Here is a 22763-nt window from a genome sequence, read left to right as displayed (position 1 = left end):
TGTTTCAGCATAAGAGATGGAAAGTAAACCAACATTTACTCATTTTATCGTTACCGACTCGAGCTTTTGAATCTTCTGCTTCATCTCACCCGAACAATGATTTACTTGACAATATTTATCCTCCATCTTGTTTGTTGTGGGAATGAACCTGCTAATAACTTCTGCAGGTAAGCGATCCTGAGGGCCAATAATGGAGTCTGGAGTCCGCCTACCTCCAATAAGAAGCTTCATGGATGGCTTTACCATAGCAACGGCAACCTATGTAGAAGTAAGTAAGTTAGTAATTTATATTTGTGGAGCGCTTTTCCAGACCAGGGTAACAATCGCTTAAACAATCAAAACAAAACTCAATAAAATATATACTTAAAAGATCAAGACAACACAGAGACAAACACAAGAGTCTCAGATAATAAAGGCGAAGCCTGCACGAATAAAAGTGTCTTAAGATTTTTCAGACCAAGAGTCAGTAGATCATCAAACACAGAGATGGTTTCAATGTTAAGGAGTTCTCTCTCTGTGTATCCTTTTTTCCTTCATCATGTCCATCACCTGTGCAGGTCTAACTCGCCCAACTCCCCCCCAACCGCACTCACCAAAAAATAAGTAACAAAAAACGCTGACTAAAGACACATCAGGAACGGCAACGTTCCGAGGAACAAAGTTGGAACAGCAAGCAGGTAGAACTGAGTGAAAGTCAAAGATTTACCAGGTGGGACTGGAAACGAGCTGACAACTGCTGGCTGGAGATCAGCCCCTTAAATCCATCAGGGCTGATTGATTGATCACCAGCAGCTGTGCGACTCTGCCAACCACTGTCAGGCACCGCGCCGTCAACTGTCAAAGAAAAAGAAGATGGCGAAGCAGGAAATACCTTGATGAAATAAAACAAAACAGAAGTGGATCGTGACACATGGTACCTTTTGAGAAGACTGCTGGATCCAGGATCTCCTTCAGCTCGTCGAGACAGTGTCAACAGTTCCAGGTTCATATATTAATGTGCCTTTTTTTTTACTCTGTTCTGATGATGATGAGTCGTGTTCTAATTGAGGTTTCTGCCTTTTGAAAAAAAATTGTTTTCCTTGCTCCTCTTTTCTCACTTTTATTTTAACTTTAATGTGTCTTTGATTTGATTATTTGACACTTTAAATAAAATTGAATTGGGTAAAATAACTTTTACTTGTTTAAATCACTAAAACACACTTTTGATAGTGCACTAAAACATACATGACCGTCATAAGAGCTTTATTTCTTCTCAAATGTTTTGCATTATTTTCTAGCACCTCGTCTCAACTGCACTTGAAACGAAACACTGTCGACTTTGTTTCACTTCCAGCTTCATGCAGAGCCGAACTCTGAACTCATTATAACACACTGTTGTTTTATTTGGTCACTTCTTGGACACTGATCCCGTTCAATCCCTCCTGGCAACATCCACTTCATTTACGAGTCTGGCCCGGCAGTTGTGGTCCACAGCGATGAGCCATACTTGTGAAAAAGGATCCAAAAGGAACCGAGCCATGAAATCCAGCTCCTTGTAAAGAGAAATAAAACCAACAACTGTGCTTCATGTTAATACCGCTCCACGCTCGTGTCTAATGGAAGGAGGTGTGAGAAGATCTGATTGGGCGGCTCGGGTGTTGAACCTGTGACCTGTTGGACATGTTTCCCCGGAGAGTATGGACAGAGTGATTCATCTCTCGTCTTTCTGTGGTCAGGGGTCACTGGGGTCACCACAGACGATGTCATGTTTCCTATAAGCACCTCCTGCATTAACAGTTTTTAAAAGAAACAACACGAGTGTTTCAACCTCGGTCGTTCTCAGTCAATGAGGCAAAAACTATGCTTTTCTTACGTAGTAAAATTGATACCGATCATGGTACACAAGATCCTAGTGCACCAGTCCATGGTTTTAATGAGGTTTGTTGTTAACATATTAAACAAATCAAGGACACACGTGTTACTGAGATGACGTGCGCTTCGGTTAGGTTTGTATTAAGAGTTTTTGTTTAAGCTCATTAGTATCTTGATTAATCCAACCAGAATGGCCGTCGAGACACATATGGTGTGTGGAACAGACAACATCTGCCATTTTGTGTGTACACCGTTATATGTCAATATTTATAAACTTCAACCATATAAAGCCTTACTTCAATCCTCCAGCCAGCTGTAATCACGCCCACTTTGTCTATACAACAAGTCTCTTGGAGGTGGACTTCCAGCTTTAATTACGCGCGGTGAAAACCTCGATGCTTGACCAATCACAACAGTGTGGGTGTGGTTATGGTCAACAACATTGAATTTCTAGGGAAACTTTTGTTTTCAGTGGGCGGAGCTTAAGTTCATTTTCTAATTTCAATGTTTCAATTAAGTCACACATCACAACAACACATACACACTGATGATACAATAGAGTCACACATCACAACAACACATACACACTGATGATACAATACAGTCACACATCACAACAACACACACTGATGATACAATAGAGTCACACATCACAACAACACACACACACTGATGATACAATAGAGCCACACATCACAACAACACACACACTGATGATACAATAGAGCCACACATCACAACAACACACACTGATGATACAATAGAGTCACACATCACAACAACACACACACACTGATGATACAATAGAGTCACACATCACAACAACACACACTGATGATACAATAGAGTCACACATCACAACAACACACACTGATGATACAATAGAGTCACACATCACAACAACACACACTGATGATACAATAGAGTCACACATCACAACAACACACACACACTGATGATACAATAGAGCCACACATCACAACAACACACACACACTGATGATACAATAGAGCCACACATCACAACAACACACACACACTGATGATACAATAGAGCCACACATCACAACAACACACACTGATGATACAATAGAACCACACATCACAACAACACACACACACTGATGATACAATAGAGCCACACATCACAACAACACACACACACTGATGATACAATAGAGCCACACATCACAACAACAACACACACTGATGATACAATAGAGCCACACATCACAACAACAACACACACACTGATGATACAATAGAGCCACACATCACAACAACACACACAGACTGATGATACAATAGAGTCACACATCACAACAACACACACAGACTGATCATACAATAGAGTCACACATCACAACAACACACACAGACTGATGATACAATAGAGTCCAAGATCTATTTAAGAGACACTTAAATGAACTGAGTTGCCCTTAAAAAGGAATCAATTATAAGATGTGTTTTTATTTGAAAATGTGACTACAATAAAAACAACACAATAAAACCCATATAAAGCAGTAATATGACAAATTGTATGTTGCTATTATGACATTTTTACAATAATTTTAACAATGCTCTTTACTACTGATCTTTGAACTGGTGACTCCCCTGGAGACTCTCGCAACAAACCTCTCAACAGCAGTGGGTCAGTGACAGTGTTCTCAATTACAGACTTGTTTAAAGGTACCAAGAGGACAAAACCATGAACTGTCTTTTTCTTGTTTTGTAAATAAGGTCCATGCAGGATTTGGCAGCGGTGCATCAAAGTGTTTGCAGTTTCACTTTTCTGACATGCTGGGTCACCAATGAAGACATTTGAATTCTTATGTATTGTCTCTTTAACATCTAACTTCCTCCCTCTAAGTAGCTGGGAAAGGCTTCAGCCTCTTGTGTCCCTACTAGGGGGAAAAAATGTCTCGCACTCAGAACCACCAACTAGGTATCACCGACACAACTGCTGATGAAATTCTGAGCAACAAAATGGAAAAAACACTTCGAGTCCTCAGACCACATGTGGGGTTCTTGCCTCAGTAGCTAGTATTCAACGGCTACACACAGCCTCAAGCTGAGACCTTTAATATAAAATATATCCGTTCCACCATCGTGTCTCTTTAGCACCGAAGGGCTTCTGGTTCCACGCTAGGCTAGCATCTCACTGCGGGGGTCGATGGTTGTCACTTGGGAAACTATGACTTTGAGTGTGTTTTTGTTCACTTGTGGGGTTGTTGACTTCCTGATCTTTTTGTTTAGACTTCCTGTATATTTGGTAGAAGCTGCTCCTGCAGCGCACGTGAGTCTACACGGTGAGGAATAAGCACAGCTAGATATATATGGAAGGAAGCCGCAAACGGAGGTCGTAATTCAGTTGGTTCCTCCCCAAAGTTCAGAGCCTTGTGCTAAAGTCTGAAATAGAATTGGGGCCAAACACCCAAAAAAATGGTTGGTAAAGGCAGAAAAGCAACCGGATGCTATTTTAAAATCACAACAGCGTATCAGTCAAATAAAGATGAACCATGACGAGCTTGTGGCTAATCGCTCGAGAGTATTTCAGTAACCTGCCCGTCATGCTATGGAATCAAAGGATTCTAAAAATGCGTAAAAGCTTACAATGAATCTCAGCACAATGAGATCACCGTGATGACGACAGTAATGATGATTATTTCCAGGTGTGCTCTAGGATTTCCTCTTTACGTTCTTAAAAATAAATGCATCCTAAACCCGGGAGTGAACCTTTAATATTGGATCTATTTCCTGCTTCCACACTTCTTGACATCAATCACAGCTAAAGTCAGCTTTGGTTTTTGCTTCTCTTTCTCTTTTTTTTTTTCCTCCTAATAACCCCTGAAAATACCGCCACGTTCTGGAACGCTGTCAGCTCCGTCTCAACACCAGAGGGGCGTCAGTAACATCAGTAATTACAAGATTCGATCACAAACTGCTCAGCCATCTGAGAAATGACAGAAACAATATTTTCCCTCCCAAAGCAAACACATGGAAACAGATGCAGACCAAAGATTAACGGCTGCTTTCTTCCTTATTACTAACTACAATCTAATGAAGCCTATATTGAAATAAAGATTTTATTAAAATATATACTGATCCTGTATGGACTTCAAAACCTCTTCAGCGAGGTGAAAAAGGAAGAGGCAGCTCCGTCACTCGGCGACCATGGATGCCGGCTCTTCATGTGAGATGTTGTTGACGTACATCGTTGAGCTCGTCCGGCAACATAGGAAAGAGATGAACAGCATCGCGTTCTCTGGACAAAACAATACATCTTTAAATCATACTTCATATTAATAATTTACTCATATTTCTTCATGTAGACTAAATTTACCCCTTCATATTTACTACACAAGTCAGAGAGATAGTCGAACACAGGATTGGTCGTACATTATTCACCATCTGGACAGAGCCCCCTTCAGCAGTGTTGTTCATGAAAAACCATGCAACAAGAATCACCAAACATGTAACACACACACCCTTATCATCCAGTCACATGTTTAAAGCCAATTTTGCTAAGTCATCATGGAATTCTCATGAAGCTTATCAGTTGAACCCTGTATTACATTCCGGATGAGATTCTGCAACATGTAGGTAAGTAAGTAAGTAAGTAAGTAATATTTATTTATATAGCGCTTTTCGAGACCAGGGTCACAAAGCGCTTAGACAATCAAAACAATACTCAAAAAAGTACATACTTACCCCTCATAGTAAGTGATACCTCCTTTTGACAGATCAAAATCGAAATCAAAAGTCGCCCTTCTCTGTCTTTTGCTCAAGTAGTTATTTAAGGGATTCAAATGGTTCCAATCAATAGATAAATCAGAGGATAAAGGTATCCTTAGTAAATATCAATTAATAAATAGCTCATAAATAAAATCTGATCCTTCAAACTCTTCACTGGCTGCCAGTTTCTTTCAGGATCATTTTAAAATTCTGGTTCTTACTTTCAGATCTATTCATGGTCAGACCTTCCATCAGTGATCTGATCCAGACTTACACCCCAGCTCGGGCTCTGAGGTCTGTGGATCAGAATCTACTATTGGTTCCTGAACTTCCGGACCAGAGGAGAGAAATCCTTCCAGACTGTTGCTCCTAAGCTTTGGAACCATCTCTTTGTTTGATGATCTACTTCTTTTTTATCAACCTAAAACCTTCATGTTCATTATTTTCCAAGCTTCCTAAACCATACAGTCCAGTTTCTGTGAGTTCAGGGGATGAAAGATGAACGGACGGAGGATTACATTGATTCTTAACACATTTTGGTTGGGCCTCCATCTTTAGTTTCTTTGCGCCGGTGGATTGAGATCAGGTCAGAGGCAGTTCCATCAGGAGGGGCCAGTGTTAGCGATAGCTCTCCTCCACGATGAACAAAGTGCACCGATATTAGGTGGAACATGATTTTTTATGATGCATTCACGGGTGGTACATTTTGCAACAGACCTGCTGAGGTCGCAGAGTGAGTCGATCTTACAGTTAGGATGCCGGACCAGACAGAGATACTTTGGGTTGGGGATCGGTTGTGCAGCAACAGAACAGTAGTCAACTTCAAATGTCAGATCCTTTCCTCCCCTGGTGTTGAAGTTAGGAGGATAGATTGGGGCTGGTTCAGGTTCCACATCAGCTTGACGCTTGTTTTCTTGCAGACAAATTCTTGGGCTTGGCTAATCCTACAGATTTTGTTTTGAGCTGGGTTATAGCAGAACCAGTTTCCTTAGTGGATGCATCTAAGATGGAGATATTTGATTCCAGTATGAGTCTCACAATTATTATTTGAGCTAGAATTCTCAACATTCTTGGTCTCTTTAAGGGAAGCCAGGCTTTTCGGTGAGATCTGATATCAGAGAGGGATCTTTTGGGATCCTCAGAGTGCATCGAAGAAGGCCATTGGTTCTCGTCATCAAAGAGTCTTATGGATGGTTCCTCATGAGTTCCCCTTCGCTATAGGAGGCCCCATAACAAAACCCTACTGGGAAGATGAATGAATGATTTATCTTCATCACTTTTCCGAAGATGACACGAAACAGAACCAAGTGACAGGGTTACATAACCTGATGTGCGTTTATTCACCTCAGTTTAAGACGATCTGTTTTAACGTCAGATGTTAAGATTAGACTGAGATGCCACATGTCGCTGTAATCTGACGCAGGAGAATATTAGAAACGCTGGTAGTAAAATCTACAACAAAAACATCTTTTAATTGGAGATTTCAAGTGACTCAGCTTGTCTTGTTTACTTAATCCGGTGAAACAGTTATGGCGGTGGAGTTTTACATCCGACTGCTGTTCGTCCTGCTGCTCAGTCAGGATCGTCTCGGTGACGTCAGGGATTCTCTGTGGCCATCATGCTGATCCACCTACGCAGCTGAAGAACTTAAAGCACATATTTGCTTCGACATTTCCTGGATCGAAGGAGCCAAACATACACTACGTTCCAATCCTCAAACCTGTGCTTGTCCTGAACTGCTTTTATCAATTTGTATATTCCTGAAACGCATCAGCACCGACTTTTGGTCCGTTTGAGGAATTTACAGTAAGTCTCAGGACTTCTGTTGTCTCTTCAGTCCTTTCGGCTCAAATGACCTGGTTTTCTTATACCCTTGGATTTGCGAAAAGTACAAACGGTAAAAACATGTTGATGGAATGCCTTCAGACCGATGTTAGATTAAAAATGATTATACACTTTACGTATACGCCATACTTTAATTAATGCTAAAAGATAATCAAAATATAAAGTTTAAATGACTCGCTTCATCTAAGAGCTTAAACGTTTGAATACACATTCACAACCAACATTTCACTCAGACTGATTTACACTGTTTCAAGACAATCTTGAAACAGCATTAGAAACATGACACCGGATTATTTAAACATCTGTTCATCTGCCTTTTCACACCTGGGGTCGTGAAACAAAGAGCGAAGCAGGACACACCCAGGAGGGGGGGCTGGAAGACAATGGCACCCACGCAAGAGGGAAGCTCGGAAGTTTCTCAGCGGGTGATCAAGACACAAGAACCATGAAAGAACCATTTGCCCTGGAAGAGACGACCCCCGGGGCGGGAAATTTCCCTTAAATATAGCGATGTTTCTACAGTTCGAGACCGTTTGAACCTGAAGAACTGCAGGCAGAAATCGATCGATCATAAAGCTTGTATTTTCTTTGACTTGAAGCGGCGAATAAACAACCTGTGACAATGCATTGACCATTTGTCTCCCTAAAGCAAAGTATTAAGACCCGGAAGTGACGTGGTGTTGGAACAGACTCCAGTTTTGACCGTTTTACCGAGTTTGGTAAAGAAAAGATTCTTTCAAAGAAGGATTTCCTGACATTTAAATTGAAACAGCTTCTCCTCATTTACACATTAATGTGTAATTGATGTGACATTAGTCCCAACCATGAACCCATCAGAATTTAAGACATTTTATTTAGCATAAAATACATCGGAAAACCGGATGGTCATCAATTGTTTGTTTTTTTAGAGTCTGAGGTATATTAACGTGTAAACAATTAACCTTGAATAATAATAATACTTTCTCAGCCGTACACAAGATCATATTTGAGATAAATTCTAATGTTTATGTTAAAATTCAAACAAAATAATCCCAACCCTTTGGTTGACATGAGGGTGAGTAGAAAAATGAGTGAAGTTTGGGTGAACTATCACTTTAAAGTCACGAAATTAAAAAATAAAAACACACATTGCTTTTTTCACAACACGCTTTAGTCGCTCTTCAGTCAAAACGGCTGATCACACTTTAGTTTATTTCACGGGGAACACAACCTTTTTGATATTTGAGGATCAATATGAGGAGGACTCAACATGAAAAAGGTGTATTTGTCTCACACAGATGATCAAGACAAGACAAGAACTGTCATGACAGCTTTGACTTGTGTTGCAGAAGTGATCAATAAAAGGCAGAAAAGAGGAAATATTGCCTCACAGACTCCAGCAGAGGATCTGAAAACGTTCAAAAGTTGCTGATATATTTGAGGAAGATGAAACCCTGGAAACATTCTTCTATTTTATCTCGCATCATAACCGTCACGCTCACCTCCGACCGCAAGTAGAAGTCAAAGTTGCACTTACCCGTTATTGGCCGAGTTATTAATGCTTCCATTAGCACCGAGGAGCGTTCACTTGGGGGGTTCATCCTCCGCTGACCTCTATCTGCCGCTCGGTGAATCACTGGACAGCAGCTTTCACTCACATCGTCCTTCAGGGAGCAAACGTCATCAGCTGAAGGACTTAAGTCGATCACCGGGGGGACCCCACTTCATTTTCTACAGCACGTTGAGTTCAGAGCCGCTTCGGTTGAGAAAACACTCTTGTCCTCAGAAGTTGATGGCACCAAAACAGTGAAAGGACAACATCGTTTCTTTACTATCACGCAAATTATTTTGCTGTCTTTGACGAAACACTGAAAGTGAGACATTTACATTTAAGCTCCACGTAATTGACAGCCAGTCAAAGTGAATCATGTTTTAAAAAGCTTCATATTCAGCAGCAGTTGCTGTTGTTATAGAAGTTGTTTACTTTAAGATAAGTGGAGAAAAGGTATAGAAAGATATAGAGTCGGAATTGTGACGGTTATAAAAATGTATTTCTCTCAAAAGTATTTTAAATGAAACTTCTAAGAAAAAGTTTTAGGATTTCTAAATTAAATTAACCTTAAGGAAAATACTTTATCCTTTAAATTTGAAGCCGTTAATGTTGCATCTGAACACAGCAAACATAACATAACATTCATTTTCTACCGCTTTATCCCTTTTGGGGGTCGTGGGGAGACTGGAGTCTGTCCCAGTATCATAGGGCGAGAGGCAGGGGACACCCTGGACAGGAGGCCAGTCTGTCTCAGGACACACAAAGACAGACAACCATTCACACACACACTCATACCTACGGACAATTTCCCCAAAGTTCTCAATCAACCTCTGTATGTTTTTGGACTGTGGGAGGAAACCGGAGTGTCCGGAGTAAACCCACACAACACGAGGAGAACATACTAACTACACACAGAAAGGTCATGAGTTGGCTCGGCCTGGAAGCGAACCAGCAACCTTCTTGCTGTGGGGCGACTGCACCACCGCGCCCCACAAACATAACAATGTCCATATAATGTTTCGTTATCATATATTTGTCAACGTTGCTAAATGATCTTCCTTTAATAATAAACTTCTCTGTTATGTCTGTTGAAGATTCTTCTTCCGTCCGTGTTCACAGACATACTGTGTTACGACAAGCACGACAAGAATGTTTTCATGTCTTTGGTATATCAAACAAACACAATTAGAAACGCTGGAAATAAGACATGATTCATTGTTTCAATAAACGTGTGCACATAAAAGCTTGAACGTCTGGAGTAATTATTAAAAACATCGATCCATGTCAGATCCAAAGAGTTACTTTCAAAGTTCTTGATGAAATAGTTTCTACGACGTTTGCACTCGCTGGCCCGACATGAACCCTTGAGCAACAAAGTTGTCCAGATGGAGTTGAAAGAGAGTTTGAGTGCTGAAGGTCAAAACGGCCAGGAGCGTCTGAACCACAAACCTCCACCTTTACTTCCCTGACAACCCCGATTGTATCAAAGCGCCCGCGGGTCGATGGTGTCATCTGATGCTCTCTATTCCTGGAAGCTGAACCTCACCGAGACACCTGGACCACAGAAACATCTCCAGCAGGATCTTTCTCCTCGGACCGGAGGAGAGTCGGCGTGAAGGACGAGGAGCTTCAATAATTGATGAGGGTGAGAGGAGAACCATGGAGGAGGCTGTCATCCAGTCGGATCTGAGGAGTCCACTCAGAGGTCAAACAGGAGGTGGTGGAACCACCGCAGAGCAGATGATCGACTTCTTCACACGTGCTTCATACACCGCCTGAATGTTTCATGATGAACGTGTGATCTTCTCACAAACATCACGATCGTGACTTTGATTCCAGCAAATACATCAAACCAGCCACGAGCTTCTGTCGCAGAAGAACGTCGGGATTATCGGTGTGTTCTTTGATAATGAGCTCAGGAGAAGGAGATTCCCTTCAATGTTTGCTCCGTCTTATCTCCGCATGTCGCCCTGCGGTCGGTTCCTCTGGCGTCAAACCTCCCTCGAGCTCACACAGCTTCGCTCTCCACCGTTAGCATGACTAGATAACGTACATCTGCTGAGGAGGAAATTACTTTTTAAAAAATCATGTAAAATTGAAGCTGAAACAGGAATTTAGAATGGTGTGTACTAACACACAAACTAAGAGTGATGACGTCAAAGCTTTCCCGTGCAACTTATTAACTGCAACACAACTCCTTACATCACTGATCTGATCCAGCCTTACACCCCAGCTCAGGCTCTGAGGTCTGTGGATCAGAATCTACTGATGGTTCCTGAACACGGTTCAGGACCAGAGGAGAGAAATCTTTTCAGGCTGTTGCTCCTAAGCTTTGGAACAATCTTCTCTCTCTTTGCGCTTGATGATCTACTGACTCCTTTAAGAAACACCTTAAGACGTTTCTATTCGTTCAGGCTTTTCCTTGATTTTCTGGAACTCCTGTGTTGTTCTGAGTATTATCTTGATCTTTAAAGTATGTACTTTTTTGAGTATTGTTTTGATTGTTTAAGCGCTTTGTGACCCTGGTCTCGAAAAGCGCTATATAAATAAATATTACTTACTTACTTACAACCAGGTAGTTATCAAGGCTATAACTACCAACTCTGAATAACAATAAAACGAAATGAACAGCAATATATTTGTCGCCACAGTTAGTGATTCAACTGTTGGATTTGCTTTTTAAAGTCATTTTTTTTTTAAGTTCTTAAAGCAGCTCTGGTAGTTTTGTGTACCTTAATATTTTTGTACTACAATAACTAGTGATGACACATCAACTTAAAACTAGTTGAATGACTCGTATACTGTGACTTGAGGTGTTTTGTGTGATTTTTATTTCCACTGTAAAAGTTCTGGATGGTGTGAACATGATACATATTTCATTCTCATTCTTCTCTCCCATGGTAACGATGTTCAAATGATGTTTAAAAGGCTTCAAGCAGCAGCGCGAGACACTGGGGTGTTGAGCAGACAAATGTTGAGCAGCAGTGAAGTTGAGCATGTGTATGACGGCTAGAGCGCACGTGTATGACATGTTGAGTGTACAACAACCATGACACACTCACTCAAACCGGTGGCAGTAATCTTACTCCATAGACGTCCGCCATGATGTGAGTCGTAAATCCAAACCTGTGATGACGTAATCACGGCAGTGTCATGAAAGTGTTTGTAAACAAGTGACCCACCAGGTAATATTTATATATAAGGCGCTCAGGATTACAAGGCGCACTGTCCTTTTTTGAGAAATATAAAGGCGTTTAAATGCACCTTATAGTGCCGAACATATGGTAATAGGTAAACATTATGAATTAAGTATCAGGATGAATCAAAGTCCTTTATGAAATTTTATGAATGCCATGATGTTGATGTCCACAAGGGGGCGTTCTGATGATCCCGAGGGAAGCAAACGAAGTTGACACCGAGGGTCAAACCTTGTTCCTCAAGTCAGATCCCAAGTGACAGGAAGTAGCTTCGGCTTCTGAAGGAAACACGTAAACAATCGCGAGGAATCTTCCACTGAGACAACACATGCTCTCTCTCTCTCCCTCCCTCCCTCCATCCCTCCCTCTCTCCTCCCTCTCTCCGTGTTCTGACAGACGGGGATTCACAGCAGCGCAGAAGTGTGGAGCGAGTGGAGCTTCTCCCCCTCGCAGCCTCCAGCGCCTCCAGGATGACGGGGATCAAAGAGTGATCGGACCGGGTTCTGAGCTGGATCTTCTGAGTTCTTCAGTCAGGTCAGTGAGAAAAGCTGCTTCTTTATCTATCAGGAGAACCATGTGAGCAGGTTGTTGAACATCGCCATGACAACTGATAATGTCGTTTTAAAAACCTCTCGATGTAAGTCCGACCACCGGTTCCTCGCACCTCCAGCAACGTGTGGTTCGCTCCATAAAAGTCCTGAGGACCTTCTCAGAACCCTCTCAAGGTTTTCAGTGTCAACATCGTGTGAAGTGCAGAGTTAAATAAACACCAGGAATAGAAGTGGAGACACGTTCAGTGTTTATGACCTGCACCTCGGCTATGTCGGATCATCTGGGTTCTCTTTAACTTGTGGTCCATCCTCTGGATCTCAGCTGGGGTTGGTGACCCAGAACCCTGATGTTCACAACAGAACTGGGTTTCTGGACCTAGTGATAATGTGCATCAATCTAGCAATCCACCTTCATTTTTAGTGTTTAAGTTTTGTATTTATTTTAAAGGACCAAACTATTAAACGTTGTCTTTGTACAGGAAATGTTGTCATTTTAATCACCATTAAAACTAACTTCAACAAAAGTGATGGTCACTGTTTATCTGTCATTAAACATTTATGATAATTAAACAAAGATGGATAAAAACCCACAAGACGGTTAATGGGTTGCATAAACATAAAAAACAAACAGGAAGCATCCAGATGCTGAAATACAAAATGAAGTACAAAGATCTCCAGAGGTTCGAGAACAAGCTGCTTTGCTTCGTAAACTCTTATGGACCAGGACGTCCAAAATGTACCAAGAATAAAGACCGAATATTGTTGGTCGAGATTCGCCTCCAGAGTTCCTTTTGTCCTCCGTGGTCACACAAAAGTAACGTCTTGAACTACAAATCATGTTGTTTTTGTTGTTGTTGTTCTGGATGAGATTGTGTTGGTGAACTACACACCTGTGTTTCCTCCTGGATGACCTTGGAATATCTTGGCGTCGCTTTGCTTCGTCAATACTAGATGATATGTTCGGATCATATTTAAATAATGAGTGAGATTCATTTGGGTCGTTGGCATTTGGCTAAAGATCAGGGATAGAAGCAGATATCTTTAGAAGGTTCCTCATCAAGACAAACGATGGAATAACAAAGACATATTTTTTATCTTCTCAATGTTTTTTTTTTGTTTTTTTTTAAATACCTAAAAAGTAATTTTACTTTAAAACTCAGTTGAGTTTTGTTTAAAATAGGAAAAGTACTACTAATGGTTTGAATAAATATTATTGTGTATGATTTCAGAAACATCTCTTCATGATAGTTTTACTCACAAGGGCCACATATACAGTATATATCTATACCAGCAAAGGGCATCAGGCCAAGGTCGGCTCTAAATGGTTGGTGTGTATCTGTGATGTTTTTCAACCCTTGCTAGCTAGAAGTGCTGTAGCATCACAGCAGGGAGGTCCCTGTTGTGGACCTGGGTTGTATTTTCGTGGAAATCTTTTCCTTGGTTTTTCACTGGAAACTCTGCCAGTTCAATCCACACAGGGGTCATCTAGAGAAATAGTTTCGGGTGTTCCGACCAGCGAGGTCCAAGAATACGATGCAGAAAAAAAGGGGTCAGTATATGAGGGACCTTTGTACCACCAAGAAATGAGGAGAAAAAAAAAGGTTAATAAGAAGTCGATACAAACCTCACGTCTCCTGTGGAGCGTTTTCCTTGTTGAAATAATAAATCGATGTCAGTGTTGCTGCTGAACAAGTGATAGAAACGGTTCCATGAATCGATGGCAGACTGTATTATATTATATGTTTTTGTAGAACGTTGTTGTAACAGACTTATTTGATTAGCTAATTACAACAGTTTTTCACCAATGAATTCTGACAGTGACGGTGTGGACTTCAGGATCATTCGGCAGGTGGAAGGTTCTTCCTCCGTCACTTCAAAAGGCAATTAAAGGTGATTGGCAGACGACCGGTGGAAAGCAGGCGTGGAGGAGGCGAGTGGCGACGCGTGATAGGATTTAGGCGAGAACGACAGACTTTCCTTTTGTTCAGCTGCACAAAAGAGGCTCCAGATGTGAAACGTGAGGCTTCGAGGTGAACGTCTTCGTCTTCCGTGTGCGTGAATAGATAAGTCGGCGTCTCCAAAGACCAGGACCCGATGCTGAAGAGCAACACGCAGAGGCAACAGATTGTTCCTCGACTTCAGGAGGATCTTAGTTACTGTGGATGAAGGTTCCTGAGTGAGAACAGGAGATAATTACGAGCACTTTTGAGATCATGATTGTCGAGGACAACATACGTCAAGAGGATTTTTCAGCTTTGTTACTATCTTACAGTCATAAAATAGGCAAAAAAACAACAAAAAAAAGTAATATAAGTATGTAGTCTTTTGTGTAGAAGGTAATGTTGTAGGTTTGACTTACCTAGATACATGTTTTATCTGATTTATTGTAAATGTATATTTTAATCCATAATACATGAATTAAAATGTTTTTCACATAGTTATTATTTGTAAATATTGTTGACGGATGCTTATGTATAATTAAAACATTTGATATATATCATCAAGTTTTCATCTTTATTCATGTTTTTGTCGTTTCATTTCTACCACTAGATATCAGTGGACTTTACATCCAGTAATAATAAGGCAATAATAAAGCAAAAAGATAGAATGTTAAAAAAAGAAAAAAAAAACTTCCTGCAGGAAACATTGACTCCACAAACGAGTTCCCAGAGGAGCTTCGCTTCCCTGCTCTCCATGTTTGTTTACAGGCTTTTAGAATTTTATTTGTCTCTTTGGATTGAACCACTTTTTCTAGCAAGTTTTTTTTTTAAATGGTATCGATAAAGTAAACAAAGCTGCACAAACAAGGAACCTATTTGTAGAAAAGAGTGACACTGTGGGTAAGTTTGTATGAAAAGAGGACGACTCAGAATGTGACATTTCAACTCTGCACTTCCTCCAAACGCACATCATGTGTTTGACTTTAAGGTAACATTTATTTGACCTGAAGCTCCACCGTCCACCTCAGGAGGAATAAAGTGTTGAAGGCAGAGTGAAAACAAATCTGTTTGTAAAGGCCGACTAGGACTCGAAAGACCCGTCCGTGTGAAGGCGGCGCTGGCGACATCTGTCATGGTGTCACCTTGTCTCAGACACTTGGACGTCCCCGGCAGGTACTCGCTGAGGTTCCTCACCATCGGGGGAGTCATTGGCTTCGACGGATCGTTAACATCTGCTGAAGTCAATCATTTATAGTGATGTTTCGGGGACGGTTTCAACCCTGAATGTTGTGGTTCCCGAAAAGGTGTGCGTGTCCCTCCGTCAGTGTTGTGCGATCATGAGGCGACGCAAGAAGAAAGGATTTGATTGAATGAACTTAATCGTGATTTGTTCCCTATTGTCGAGATGTCTTTGGACGCAGCACATTGTACACATGCAGCCAGAATTCTGAGCCGCTCTAGTAGAAGAACTCACATTTCTCCTTCAAACTCTTCACTGGCTGCCAGTTTCTTTCAGGATCATTTTAAAATTCTGGTTCTTACTTTCAGATCTATTCATGGTCAGACCTTCCATCAGTGATCTGATCCAGACTTACACCCCAGCTCGGGCTCTGAGGTCTGTGGATCAGAATCTACTGATGGTTCCTGAACTTCTGGACCAGAGGAGAGAAATCCTTCCAGACTGTTGCTCCTAAGCTTTAGAACGATCTTCTCTCTCTTTGCGCTTGATGATCTACTGACTCCTTCAAGAAACATCTTCAGACGTTTTTATTTGTTCAGGCTTTTCCTTGATTTTCTGGAACTCCAGTTTTATCTTGATCTTTAAAGTATATACTTTATTGAATATCGTTTTGATTGTATAAGCGCTTTGTGACCCTGGTCTGGAAAAGCGCTCTATAAATAAAAATGATTTACTTACTTACTTACATGTCATTTACTTTAACGAGTGAAACCCAAACCCTAACTCAATTACTAACCTCTAATAACGTGCTGCATTTCGTAGATATTCTGCAGACACAACAAATCCAAGTGCACTTTGTATTGATTTGTATTTGTTTCTTCAATGGCTGCCATAACGTGGACGATTTGATTCACTGTCTCACTGATCATTGTGTTGAAATACCGGATCAAGCGGCACCTGTTAAATCGAACTTGACAATTCTCCTGCCGTCTGCTCCTCAAATCACGCCTGTCTTCTGTGAAGCTGACAGAAAATGCTTTGTTGTGATTTTTCACTGACAAAATTAAATTGATCAAAGAGAAAATCCCTCCCCTTTTGTGTGGAACCCCTGCCGTCACTGAGCTCGTGGGCCTTCTTTAAGCCTGTAACTCTGGTGAACAAGATGAAACCCTCCTCTTGCTCGTCCGACATCCTTCCTTGTAGGCTCTTCAAAGTATTTGATGTAATTGGCCCCTGGGTTACCAAAGTGGTGAACCTCTCCCTTTCCTGGGGGTTCATAGGGGGTTTTCCTAATGCATTTAAACCATTGTGGAGCCTTTGCACAAAAAGCCAGACTTAGACCCCATTGACCTCCTGCCCTGGCCTATTTCTAAGCCTCCTTTCTTGTCCAAGATCTTGGAAAAGAAATCTGAATCTTTCTGGGCGCAGTTTCAGTGTATCTGCCAATCAAATGAGGTCTGAATCATCTGTTGTGTGGAGTTCCTCAAGGTTCTGTTCTGGGTCCTTTATTGTTTTTGCTGTACTTGATTCCCCTCGGTAAAATCATTCAGAGATTTCCTGATGTTTCTTATCACATTTTTGCTGATGACATCCAGCTCTACTGCTCTTTTGATCCAACTCCAGGGTTGAGTCCGTACTTGGGTTGTATTTGACAAATACAGGTGTCTAGTTCAACACTGTAGAAAAACTGACCACAAACCGTTTCAATTGAGAAAAATCTCTAAACTTGTTGTCACAACATGATCTGGATCTTATAATCCATGTGTTTGTGTCGTTTACACTATTGTAACAATTTATTTAGTGTCTAAACAAGAAGGATGTGTCTCGCCTGCAGTTCATACAAAACTCTGTGAATTCTGAGCCGTTCTAGTAGAAGAACTCACATTTCTCCTTCAAACTCTTCACTGGCTGCTCTAGTAGAAGAACTCACATTTCTCCTTCAAACTCTTCACTGGCTGCTCTAGTAGAAGAACTCACATTTCTCCTTCAAACTCTTCACTGGCTGCCAGTTTCTTTCAGGATCAATTTTCACGAAGCACTTTAACAATCAAAACAATACCCAATAAAATATATACTTAAAAGATCAAGACAAAAAAGACAACATTTTGTATGAACTGCAGGCGAGACAAACACTTCCTGTTAAGACATGAAGACAAACTGTTGCAATAGTTGTGTTTCTCTCTTACACACCCAGTCAGACAACAGTCCCTATCAGGAAGATAAGAACCAGAATTGATTATGAGAAAGTTGCTTTTCAGTCTTAATAACGTGTACGCGTCACTCTGTGAGTTCCAGGAGATGATCTGCTTCCCACTGAAGCGATTAGCTGGAGTGATGAAGAACACACACCTCAAGTGGCTTCTTCAAAACACCAGGCTGCTCGTAATTCTCACAGATTGATTGTCAATCAGTTGATTGAACACTGGAGGGGAGACGGATTCATTTGCACATCGTCTCTGTGGAAATTTGAGAAGCAAGCGTCACCTGCCAAAACCTCTCTCTGTAAGAATTGGACGTGAAACAGGTGTTTCCACATATGTGGGAAGTTCAGCATCTGAGCTGGAGGAGGATCGATCTTATCTTTCCCTTTGAGGACGCGGTCGCTTATCTCAGATCCGCCTTGGCGTTGAATATGTGCTCCTGTGGTGGACGGATCCATCGACAGGGATCGGCTTCAGACGTAATACATCTCTCTCGACGTAAACACGCTGCAAAGATCAGCTTCTGGACGTAGAATTATGAACATTACGAGAGGGTCGAAGTTAGATATGTTTGTTAGATTAAAATTATTATATACATATACGCCATACTTAAATTAATGCTAAAAGATAATCAAAATATAAAGTATAAATTACTCGTTTGATCTAAGAGCTTAAACGTTTGACTACACATTCACAATCAACATTCCACTCCAGACTGATTCACTGGTTCGAGGCAAGCTTGGATCAGGATTAGATACGACACCAGTTATTTAAATCATCTGTTTATCTGCAAATCATACCTTAAATCGTAGATCAAAGAACGAAGCAAGACACACCCGGGAAAGGGGGGCTAAAAGACGGAAACCCCCACCAGAGAACATTTGAATGATTAGATTACAAGAAAACAAATTAGGATGTCTCTCAATGGGGGATCGGGACACAGGGAACTTGAAAGAACCATTTGGCCGGAAAGGGACGACCTCCCGGTTCCGGAAAATTTGCCTTAAATATAGCGATGTTTCTACAGATCGGGGACTTTTCTCCCGGGACTATTGACCTGTACAGTCGCCGGGACAAAGTGTGTCCGGTCGCGATCGTAAAGCTTGTATTTTCTTTGACTTGGAGCGGCGAATAAACGACCCGTTATACACTCTGGATTGTCCATCTTTCTCCACGAAGCGAAGCATAAGAACCGGGACAGGAAGTGACGTTGTGTTGGAGCGACGGAACGGACTCCGTGTTTTGATCCTTTTATGTTGGTGTGACCGAGACTATGATGATTCACTGCAGGTTCAAGAAAAAAGAAGACAAACAATCAAATATATGTCACGACTGGAATCAATTAAAGAACATCGATCATCTTTTTTCTTTGAATGTAGCCATTAGCTCAATGATGGCTAGAAGGTGCTCTCATGGATGGATGAAGGAAACTCGAGGTGTGACGGAAAACGAAATGTTCCTGCACGTCTCTCATCAGTAACTGTTCAATAGACCTTTCTGTGATCATTATTGCTGCCGTCCAGGAGATATTCAGCTTCGACTCACCTCATATTTAATCATGTCACCAGTTTGAATAGAACATTAGGTTTTCAGCAGAAACAGGCACAAACAAAACAACAATTTTTCCTCTGAGAGGAGCAGCTAATAGAATATTTTAACAGCCTTTTAACATCAAGTCACTGCAGTCTCATCTGCATTGTTCGCTGAGGGTCGACACTAGGTGTTCAGAAGGTTAAATAGTAAAATCTGAAAAAGAGAAAAGTAAGAGGATGAATTATAAATGATAAAGCTTATACTTCAAGTACTAATGCAAAATTGTTTTATGGAGTGAAATGGATGTATTTATTTGAATCTTATACAAACAAACATATTTAGACTATTAATTTATTTACTAACATTTCTATGAACGCCAATAAAAACAATGAAAGATTTCACAAGAAAGAAGAAAGGTTGGAGAAGAAGAAGTTTTTGCAACTTGTTGTTTGAACAGCTGTTTGTTCATTAGTGTTTACTAGTATTTAGTGACAAGACGATGATCAAGAAGTTATTTATGAATTAATAATAAACATGTTTTTCTCATAAAGTTCAAGTTCAAAATAAAAATTGAAACCTATCAACAGACAACAGTCACATTTTATTGTGTCCGTCTAACTTCAAAAGCAAGGCATCTCTTAAGTGAGTATGGTTCTGCTTGAGGTTTCTGCCCAGTTAAAGTACCAAGTCTTTATGACTTAACAATTAAAAAATTGAGTTGAAAACGCATTAAAAACATGACGATAAATGTCTGGAGCCTCCATCAGAACTGAACTGAGATTTGTGACTCATGGATCCATTAAAACATCCACATTCATTCGATGACATGTTTTCTTTCCATCGCTCGAAGTCTCGAGATCTTCTCGGTCTGTGTTCGGATCTAAAGTAAGTCACAGATGGAATGGAAGCCTGAGTGTCTGGAACAACACTCGCGGTAAAAGCGTCACATGAAACCTCGCGTCTGAAAGCGATCGATAAGAAAGCACTTCTCAGGAAGAGACCGAAGAAGGAAATCAACTTTGTATCCTCAGATATTGGTAACTCATGTGGAGCTTGTGACCTTTTCAAGACACGTCCTGTTTGTCTCTAGTAAATAACACATTTATAAATGGAGCAGCAAATATTCCGTTGTCTTTAACACTTCACATCAATGTCCCTAAAAGCGTTTTGCCATCCCTCGCCGCGGCAGAATAAGCCGACGCTGTTGGGATTCTGACAAAGTTCCACCTGCTGGTGGTGAATGTTAATCTCCCGAGTGTTTGGTCCAAACATCAAGAGAGAACATTGATTCACGCTCGCCGAAGGGCTGGTGGTATCGACCCGGTTGGAAGGGTTAAATCATGCATGAATCATCAGAGCTTCAATTAAGGCTGTAATTTAGAAACGCTCTGGTCGAGCGCTCGGCTGTCGTATTTATATTTATCACCAAACATTATGACCAACACCTCAAATATCTGAATTATATCTGACTTAATTAACCTTTCAGTTAAAAAGCCAGTTTTTTAGACTCACAAAAATAAACTATTGGGTTTGATCCCAGCTTGAATAAGGTTCTATCTCACACTCCAGGAACATACAGCAGCAGATGTGTGATTATGTCAGGTGTGCTGTCCAGGGTGTCCATTGCCCATCACAAGTTAGTAAGTAATTTATATTTGTAGAGCTTTTAACAGACCAGGGTCACAAAAAACTTAAACAATTAAAACAATACTCAATAAAATATGTACTTTAAAAGATCAAGACACATAAGACAAGCACAAGACTCTATCAGAATCAAGGAAAAGCTCAAATAAAAATGTCTTCAGAAGGAGTTTTGAAGGAGTCAGTAGATCATCAAACACAGAGATGGTTCCAAAGCTTTATTAGAGGTTAGTAATTGAGTTAGGGTTTCGGTTTCACTCGTTAAAGTAAATGACATGTAAGTAAGTAAGTAAGTAATTTTTATTTGTATAGCGCTTTTCCAGACCAGGGTCACAAAGCACTTATACAATCAAAACGATATTCAACAAAGTATATACTTTAAAGATCAAAATAAAACTGATAACACAACAGGAGTTTCAGAAAATCAAGGAAAAGCCTGAACAAATAAAAACGTCTGAAGATGTTTCTTGAAGGAGTCAGTAGATCCATCAAGCGCAAAGAGAGAAGAAGATCGTTCCAAAGCTTAGGAGCAACAGTCTGGAAGGATTTCTCTCCTCTGGTCCGGAAGTTCAGGAACCATCAGTAGATTCTGATCCACAGACCTCAGAGCCCGAGCTGGGGTGTAAGTCTGGATCAGATCACTGATGGAAGGTCTGACCATGAATAGATCTGAAAGTAAGAACCAGAATTTTAAAATGATCCTGAAAGAAACTGGCAGCCAGTGAAGAGTTTGAAGGAGAAATGTGAGTTCTTCTACTAGAGCGGCTCAGAATTCTGGCTGCAGAGTTTTGTATGAACTGCAGGCGACAAGGAGCTGGGACAGACTCCTGATGACAACTTGGCTCTGATTTTATGTCATATTTCTTCAGAAGATGATTTTTTCTTATTAAAAATGCACCAAAGTAACCGATGTTGTCCAGTGACGACTGTTCCATCTTCCCATGATATTGGAGGAACTCCACAAGTACAACTTCCTACTTTGCACGACAACTCATACCTGATAAACCAAAGTAGCTAATCCAGCTTCCTCTTGAATTAAGAAACGCTTCCTGTTGAGTCTTGGTTCAACGTTTGACGGTCGACTCGTATATGTTGACAGAACTAGTGTTCATGCTCCAGTGAACCTGTTCGGTTCAGTGACATCATAGATGATCAATACTGGCGACTGTTGCCGAGGTGCCGGAAGTTCGTTCTTACTCGTGTTCAGATAAATCCTCGTGGAAGTTGAACCGAGTGAACAACCCTTGAACGCCTCGACCCAGGAGGGAGCCGGTTCAACTCAGATATTCTGTTGGATCCGAGCTCAAATGCAGTGATGTGAGAGTCAGTGAATAAGATGGAAAATATCTCAGGAGGAACAACAGACCTCAGGAGCTTCATCTAGTCACGCTCTGGAGCATTTTCTTAATCAATAATCTCTTAGATTAATCAATATTCCTGCGATGAATACCCAAGATTCATTTATTCAGACGATTTCAACTCTTTAAACTCACAACTCATGGACTCCACCTCCTCTTTATCTCTTCGCCTGTCATTGATCATGTTCAACAGTCTTTGAC

General features: G+C 40.9%; 1 protein-coding gene across 2 annotated transcripts in view; it reads left to right on the top strand.

The window, feature by feature from the left end:
* Positions 1–12601: 12601 nt before the first annotated feature.
* The window catches only part of LOC148074421 (protein shisa-like-1a), a 41451-nt gene continuing 31289 nt past the window's right edge, over positions 12602–22763 (top strand). For both annotated transcript variants that reach the window (XM_087797134.1, XM_087797133.1), the window contains exon 1: positions 12602–12692. The gene's annotated coding sequence lies outside the window, so the exon portion shown is untranslated. The remainder of the gene's footprint in view (positions 12693–22763) is intronic.

Source organism: Callionymus lyra, chromosome 8 (assembly GCF_982586985.1).
Source record: "Callionymus lyra chromosome 8, fCalLyr1.hap1.1, whole genome shotgun sequence".
NCBI classification, from domain to species: domain Eukaryota; kingdom Metazoa; phylum Chordata; class Actinopteri; order Syngnathiformes; family Callionymidae; genus Callionymus; species Callionymus lyra.
Note: the sequence above shows the minus strand (reverse complement) of the source record. Positions and strands in the feature narration are given on the sequence as shown.